This window comes from Hypanus sabinus, chromosome 5 (assembly GCF_030144855.1).
Source record: "Hypanus sabinus isolate sHypSab1 chromosome 5, sHypSab1.hap1, whole genome shotgun sequence".
Classification (NCBI taxonomy): Eukaryota; Metazoa; Chordata; class Chondrichthyes; order Myliobatiformes; family Dasyatidae; genus Hypanus; species Hypanus sabinus.
Genome location: NC_082710.1, coordinates 105,739,877 through 105,749,057, shown reverse-complemented (window position 1 = coordinate 105,749,057; position 9,181 = coordinate 105,739,877).

The window sequence follows — 9,181 nt, the reverse complement described above, 5'->3', positions numbered from 1 at the left end:
CAGGTCCACAATCCCTTATCTGAAATTCTGAAATCCTAGAAGCTCTGAAAACCGAAGATTTTTTCGCCAACAGCTGACGTCACTCAGGTGTGATGTGGCAGCACTAGCAGAGGCCGCCAGACGTCAGTTGTGGCTCAGCACTCGTACTGGTTACACGCGCATTTGGTGTTTGCTGATATCTTGTGTTCACTGTTGAGTTTGTGTTTAATTTCACTGTGAAAATGTCAGAAAGAGCTGCAGATACCCCTATGGGTAAAAATGAGAAGAAGAGAGGGAAGCATCAATCATTATCAATAAACGAGAAAGTGGAGTTATTGCAGAAGCTTGATCATGATGTCTGTGCGGCATCTTACTGAAGAATATAGTATCGGAACTACCACTGTATATGATTTAAAGAAACAGGAAGACAAGTTACTGAAGTTTTATAGTGACAGTGACGGTCTACATTTATTCCAATAAGTCATTTACCATGTGTTTGATTCAGTTCAATTTCTTGTCATATTCCCTAAACAATACAGTATAACAACTATTTACATAATATTTACATTGTATTAGGTATTATAAGTAATTTAGAGATGATTTAAAGTATACAGGAGGATGTGCATAGGTCCAGAGCTCCACTGGGTCCTAAAGTCCACCTGCACTGAGACAGGTTAAATAAGGGAACTTGAGCATATGCATTTCTGGTATCTGTGGGGTGTGGGGGGGGGGGGGGTGGTGGTCCCAGAACCAATAAGGAGGGATTCTGAAATCTGAAAAATTCTGAATTCCAAAATGCAAATGGCCCCAAGGATTTTGGATAAGGGATTGTGGACCTGTATTGCACTTCCTTTAAGTCTTTTATATTTATTACTGTTTTGGATGTGATTCTGGAACTGTTGGAGTCTGTGATTTGCTGTTCCAGTGCTCTACAGTCCCTGAGATGTTCAACTCCAGTTCACCTGGGAAAGCTTCCCAGCTTCCACTGGTTAAAGTGATGAGGGAGTTTGAAACATTGAGGCAAATGCAGAATTTGGAGATTGGTTGGGTGTTTCAGAGCTGTTCAGCCTCCGAAAGGCTTCTGGAAGACACAGGCTGTGTGCGGGTACCTTGTGGCGAGCGGGCCTCGAGAGGGGGCGTGAGCCAATGTTCAACCCCATTGCGCTGATTCAAGTTTCCATTGTGCGCTGATTAAAGCAACGAGGGAGTGTGGAGGTTGAGTGCCGTCTGTCTGTCCTTGATTGCTCTGACTCTGGAGAGTGTTGCCCAAGTTTTCTGGAATTTGGACTTGGACTATAGACTTTTCCCAGTCTTATAATTTCGTATATTCTGTGTTTTTCACCCGATCCTTCAGGGAAGGGTTTTTGGGGATCGATGTGCCTGTTCTGTTCCATTAATTTTTTTTTGGTGGGAGGAGGGATTTAGGGGTTGATGATTATGCTGCCTTTCCTTTCTTTCTTCGTTTCATGGGTACCTGGAGAAGGATTTCAGAGTTGTACCCTTTGACAATAAATGAACCTTTGAATTGCACCCCTATTCTCATTAAGTGAAGAGTATTCTAACTGGTCACATGACCTCCTGGAGTGGAGACCCCAATGCACAAGATTAAAGGAGGCTGCAGAGCGTTGTTGACTCAACCAGCTCCAACACAGGTATAAGCCTCCCTACCATCGAGGACATCATCAACAGCCTGTGCCTCAAGAAGGTGGCCTCCATCAATAAAGACCCTACTATCCTAGACGTGCCCTCTTCTCTAGGACAAAGGACAGGAACACTCATTATTTTAGGAACAGCTTCTTCCCCTCCACCCTCAGATTTCTGAACTGTATTCCTGTAAAAAAAAGGTGATGTGTAATTTAGTTTATAATCCAAGGTGTTCATGTGGAATCCTTTACTGTCTTAACAAAGTCCTTTGAAAAAAGTTACAAGTGAAAAATTAGCTTTCCTAATAACATACCACATTATAAGCTCAAGTGTTTTTAATAAATGTTAATGTCTCGATTTTCATTCATATTGTTTTATTTAATTATTGTTTGAGGAAAATAATGCACCCATATATGGAACCTCTAATGTGGGAACAACACAAATCAAATCAAGTAAATGAAGTCTGTGCTGTCTTTACGACAGTTATTTAGTTTATAATATTTTCGCTTAGTAATTCATTCAATAGTGTTTTCTAGTTAGAATTAGAAGTGTTTAAAGTATATTCATTGCATGTAAAATATATCGGCATGCGATGACGTCACATCCGGTTTCGCCGCGTCTTGTGGGAAAACACCAGTTTGAAATTAGCACGAGGGTGGGGGCTTTCCACGAGGCTCACCTGAGCAGAAGTTGTTTGCAGGCATGAGAAATCACAGTGAGAGCAACGCTGTAAGTTAATAGATAATCGATATATTGAACTAAGATGTTAATGCCGATCCTGTTAGAAGTAACGACGGTAGATAATGTTTATGCTTTCGTTAGTTAAAGAGTCGCGGATAGTTTGCATGGAAGTGTATTTAAAGTAGTCAATGGAGCAGGTAAACTCTCCCTGTATACTGCACCTTAGTGTAATGTAGTTATAGTCACCTTTGCAAGTATTTACACTTGAAATGTGATATTAAGGAAGGAACAAATACTGTATCAATCTTGTATTGTTTTATCAACAGTTTTCACCATATGTTAATGTGAAGAGTGAACAGTAAATGGTTAATTTTACTGCGATCTGGTTCTCATTGGCTGTGGTTTATCTCGACGTTAAATTCGGCGTTCGTTACACGCGAAGGAGAACGTTACAAAGTCAATAAACTTCAACACTGAGCTTCAGAAAGAGGGCAGATGATAAAGAGCTTGAATAGTTTTAGGGAGAGAGAGGAAGTGGAATGATCTATTGTGGGAATTCATTGCACTTATGTGCTGCAAAATTTAATTTAAAAGAGAAAGCCAAATGAGTTAATTAAAATATTCAAGCAGACTTCTAATTCCAGTCAAGGAGGCTGCAGATCGGGATCTCAGAAGGGACGGATACATAACACAAAAGCAAACACAGGTATTCTGCTGCCTTTGTTTTGAATCCATCAATTTTTTTTCAGTGAATAAAATATGTAATCTGGTATTGAAATGTGGTATCTGTAACAGTCTAAGTTCAAGTTCTAAACAAAATATCAACCTTCTGGGGCCAAGGTGAAAACACAGTCCAAACAGTTACCCACAGCACACGTAGTTACAATCCAGCAGATTCAGTCACAAAATAAAATTAGACATGTCCCTGTGTGGCATGGCCTGAAGATTGATGGGTTGACAGTGACAATATATCAATAGAATTGTCAATAAAATACTAACTGTCTTGATTATGACCTTGATTCCTGCGCTTGACCTAACTCCTTGTTGCCTGCGCAAAGCACAGAACAGTAATAATTTCTTGCACAATGAACAGGGATCCAAGAGCAGACTTCCCATCCCAAGATACTCAGATTCACCCTCTTTCATCCCACCATCTCTTCACCTTTCAAATGATGAGTACTAATTTATTCTATGGAATGTTTGTGCACCTGCCGTGAAGGGAACAGTTCTGTGCATGAAAAAGGATCAAGTTCTTTCCCAATTACATGACCAATAAACTCTTCTAGGGCTCTGGGCTGGGTACAGGATTGATTATGACAGCACAAAATTACTGTGCTGCACCAATGGCTTTTAGGACCACCTGGTGAAGGAAGCCATTGAATTAAAATTCGAGGGAAAGAATTTTAACACAGATGAAGATCTCACTCTAAGTAAGAACTAAAATTCAATTTTAAACAAGGTGGGACAGCGGAAACCTGATTGGTGGAGGACTAACTAATCAGGAGGGATGGGCAGCAGGGGTATATATACCACTGGACTAGACACGCATGGGCATCGTCGCTGATGAAGATACCAGTTTGTCACTGAAACATCAGTTAAAATCGATTTCTGTATCTGCTTGAAAGCCCGAGATGAGTTTATAGTTCTGTGGATGGATCACATGAGATGGGACATTCTGAAACAAGTTCCGACTTGACACTTACAGAGAGGCTGTTTCTACCTATGTAAAAACAGCTTCTCACCATCTCGGCACATGTCACAAAGCCATTCATTAGTAAAGTAACATGAGCTGCAGTACGTAGTTCAAAGAAAGAGCCTTGCAGTAAGGTGCAGTAGGGAAAGGAACACTCAGGGTATCTCAGTTTATCTGTTGTGCTGGGACTTGGCATATTCCTTTTCAGCCTTTCAGCTTGATTATAATGAACCACTATCTTAAGGCATTAGAATAAGCTGTTGTACGAGGTTCTCTGCTACTCGGTAAATCACAAGAACAAAGCAGCAAGTGGCCATCTGTACCTATTAAAACAGCCTCTGAGTGTACTTTCATGGTCTCCTGCTGTGGTATTCCTTCCACTTCAGGATTTGAGATGTTCTGGGTCAGAGTTTCTCTTCTGATTGCACTGCTGAAACAAGCAAGTTAATGCACCTTCCTGTCTGTTTGACCCAGTCTGGCCATTCTACTCTGACCTCTCTTATTACCCGGGTGCTTATGCCCACAAAATGGCTGCTTGCTGGATGTTATTTGATTTCGCAACATTCTCTGTAAACTCTAGAGGCTGCTGTGCATGAAAATCCCAGGAGTTCAACAGTTTCTGAGATATTCAAAGTGCTTGATCTGCCACCAACAAGAATTCCACGGTCAAATTCACTTAGATCACGTTTCTTCCCCATTCTGGTGTTTGGGATGTTTGGGCTGAACAACTGAACTACCTGACCATGTCTGCATGCTTTTATGCATTGAGTTCTGCAAAATAATTGGCTGATTAGATATTAATGAGTAGGTGTCCAGGTGTACCTAATAAAGTGGTCACTGAGTGTACTAAATTCCACTAGTGTAATTTCTAGAAACTTCTTTAATGAAGTTTTTGAGAATTGGTTAAAAATAAACAGACAGTGGATGATAAAGTCAGAGAATGGTGCGTTTCCATGCTGGGCACAATCAGCATTGCCAGGGCAAGCTGAGCAAAGTCAGACAGGTCACAAATCTCTTCTTCAGCACAGTAGGTTTGTGATTTAGTCAGTACATTTAGTCAGTACTCTTCCTCCTTACTCCTTTGCTAAACTCTGGTAATTTTAAAATGATCAGTTTGCAATAGGTATTCACTGATGTGAGTCACAGATGGTAATGAGAAAATTATAGAAAATACAACATGGCTAGACTTTTCATCTCCCATCTCTATCAATGTTCATTTTTGTACTGTACTCTCCACTATAGCCCAATTCCGCTCTCCAACCATTCTATTGTCATTTTTAAAGTCCACCATTCAGCCCAGTTTTAAATTCCACTATCTGTATGATAATGATCTCTTATGGTAATTTAATTTACATTCTCATAACCTTTCCATTAACATTTGACATTACATACAGCACTTAACTTGCCGGAACAAGCCGTTCTGTCAGGATCTCTTGTGCTGACCATGATGTCAAATTAAGTTAATTATCTTAACTTTCCTCCATTCCATGCATATGTGAATGGAATCGACTTTATTTCTTACATCCGTCATACATGAGGAGTAAAAATCTTTCTGTTACATCTCTGTCTAAATGTGCAATGTGTAATTTATAGTAATTTATAATAAATAATATGTGTATGTATGTAGGCCTCCGTTAGTCTCGATAGACCATGGATTTGCACCTTGGAAAGTGTCCAGGGCACAAGCCTGGGCAAGGTTTTTTTTATGGAAGACTGGCAGTTGCCCAAGCTGCAAGTCTCCCCTCTCCACGCCACTGATGTTGTCCAAGGGAAGGGCATTAGGACCCATACAGCTTGGCACCGGTGTTGCCGCAGAGCAACATGTGGTTAAATGCCTTGCTCAAGGACACACACGCAGCCTCAGCCAAGGCTCGAACTGGTGACATTCAGATCACCAGACGAACGCCTTAACCACTTGGCCATGCACCAAAAATAATATGTACAACAGGACAGTCAATATAACATAGAAATACAATTGTGTCAGCATGAGTTAAGCAGTCTGATGGCCTGGTGGAAGAAGCTGTCCCGGAGCCTGTTGGTCCTGGCTTTTATGCTGCGGTACTGTTTCCCAGATGGCAGCAACTGGAACAGTTTGTAGTTGGGGTAATTCAGGTCCACAATGATCCTTTGGGCCCTTTTTACACACCTGTCTTTGTAAATGTCCTGAATAGTGGGAAGTTCACATCTACGGAGGAATTGGGCTGTCCACACCACTCTCTGCAGAGGCCTGTGATCTAAAAGGAATGGCATAACACAGAAAAGCCCCTATGGCCCATCTAGTCTGTGCCACATCGCTTAAACTGCCTTGTTCTGTCAACCTGCACCCAGACCATGGCCATCCATAGACCTCCCCTCCAGCTACCCAAACAAATCTCTTTTAGATATTGAAATCAAAATCGCTTCCACCAGTTGTACTGACAGCTCATTCCACACTCTTACCACCCTCTGAGTGAATAAGATTCCCCTCTTGGTCCCCACAATATTTCACCTTTCATCCTTAACCCATGATCTCTAGTTGTAGTCCCACCCAACCTCAGTGGAAAAGCCTGCTGGCATTTACCCTATCTATACCCCTTGGGATGGAGGTACATCTCTATCAAAGGGGGTGCAAGGTAGTTCCTTCCCTCTGCTAACCTTTGCTCAAGGTGTAGAATCTGCTTAGCCCCCTGATCAGGGTCACCTGAAGACATGGAGTAGGTGGTGGATGATCTTATGAGCAGCTGGTGCTTAACACAAGTCCTGGTTACGTGACCACTGACACCCAGCAGACAACCTCTGGAGAGTATTGATAATGACTGGGGTCAGCCATCTTGTAAAGACACTGCCCAGAAGAGGGCAATGGCAAACTACCTCTGTAGAAAAATCTGCCAACTTTGCACTCAGCATCAGTAAGACCAAAGAACTGACTGTGTACTTTAGAACAGTTAAGGTGATGGAACACACACCATTCCTCATAGAGGGATCAAAAGTGGAAAGAGTGAGTACAGTAATTTCAAATTACTGGGTGTCAATATGTCTGAGGATCTAACCTGGATGCAACATATTGATGCAGCTACAAAGAAGGCACAACAGTGGCTATATACCATTATATAGGAACTGATGGAGTACCTCATTAAAAGTTTGAGGAGATTTGGTATGTCACCAAAAGCACACAAATTTCTACAGATGTACCTGGAGAGCATTCAAACTGGCTGCATCACCATCTGTTATGTGGGGGTGGGGGGGGGGGGTGCGGCACAGGATCAAAATAAGCTGCAGAGAGTTGTAAACATAGTCAGTCCATCATGGACACTAGGCTTCATAGTATTGAAGATATATTCAAGAAGCGATGCCTCAAAAAGTACCATCCATCAATACTCATCACCCAGGTCATGCCTTGTTCTCATTGCTATCTGAAAAGAAGTATAGAAGCCTGAAAGAGCACACTCAAAAATTCAGGAACAGTTTCTTCCCCTCTGCTATCCAATTTCTGAATGGACATTGAACCCATGAACACTACCCTACTACTTTTTTGCACTACTTGTTTAATGTAACTATTATATATATATATATATATATATATATACACACACATTCCCATTTTTTTCTATTGTTATATACTGCAATGCACTGCTGCCATAAAATTAACAAACTTCATGATCTATGCTGAAGATATTAAATCTCATTCTGATTCTGACCAGGGTGGTGGGGATCCCTGATGATTGATGTTGCTTTCCTGTGAGAATGTTTCCTGTAGATGTGCACAATGCTGGGAAGGATTTTACTGTGATGGACTGGGCCGTATCAACTATATTTTGTAATATTTTCTGTTCAAGGGCATTGGTGTTCCCATAGAGGCTGTAATGCCGCCAGCCAATATACTCTCCATGTCTAATTATCATTTCTACTCTGTGACAAAGGTTCTGACTTTCTACCTGATTTCAGCCTCTTATAATTTTATGAACTTCTGTTAGGACTCTCCTCAGCCCTCGCTGCTCCAGAGAAAACAACTTATGTTTTGTTCTCACAAACACACGGAAATCTGCAGATGCTGGAAATTCAAGCAACACCCACAAAATGCTGGCGGAACGCAACAGGCCAGGCAGCATCTATAGGGAGAAGTACAGATGACATTTCGGGCCGAGACCCTTCGTCAGGACTAATTGAAAGAAAAGATAGTAAGAAATTTGAAAGTGGGAGGGGGAGGGGGAAATCTGAAATGATAGGAGAAGACAGGGTGAAATTGAGAGCCGGAAAGGTGATTGGCAAAAGGGATACAAAGCTGGAGAAGGGGGAGGATCATGGGACGGGAGGCCTAGGGAGAAAGAAAGGGGTAGGGGAGCACCAGAGGGTGATGGAGAAAAGGCAAGGAGTGATTGTGAGAGGGGCAGAGAGAGAGAAAAAAAGGGGGGAATAAATATATAAATAAGGGATGGGTTAAGAAGGGGAGGAGGGGCATTAACGGAAGTTAGAGAAATCAATGTTCATGCCATCAGGTTGGGGGCTACCCAGACGGAATATAAGGTTTGTTCCTCCAACCTGAGTGTGGCTTCATCTTGGCAGTAGAGAAGGCCATGGATAGACATATCAGAATGGGAATGGGACGTGGAATTAAAATGTGTTGCCACTGGGAGATCCTGCTTTCTCTGGCGGACAGAGCGTAGGTGTTCAACGAAACAGTCTCTCCAATATATATGGATGGCTGCACCGGGAGCACCGGCCTATGTTTTGTTTTGTACCTCCTGATAATTCACACCTTTTAATTCAGGCAGCATCCCAGTAAACCTTGTCTGCACCATTCCAAAACCTCCATAAAGTGCCAACCAGAAATGGACATAATACCCCCAAGTGCAGCCTAAACAAAGTTTTATACAGCTACAACAAATCTGAAATCCACCAACAAATCTGAAATAAAACCAGAAACTCCAGGAGATACTGAAACTAGAGAGAGAATAAAATAGAAATACAGCAGATGGTGGAAATGTAAGGCTCAGCACGGCAATGGCTGGAAATCTGTTGAAAGGTCATTAATCTGAACATTAACCCTGTTTTCCCCTCCATACATGCTGCCTGACCTTTTGAGTATCAACAAAATGTTTTGAATTTTTAAAATTCTAAACTTCAAGTTTTGTCCTTACGATGACCTTTTAAATCTGATTCACGGAGTAATGAAAACAATTCATCTTTACTTTCTAAAGCTCTTTA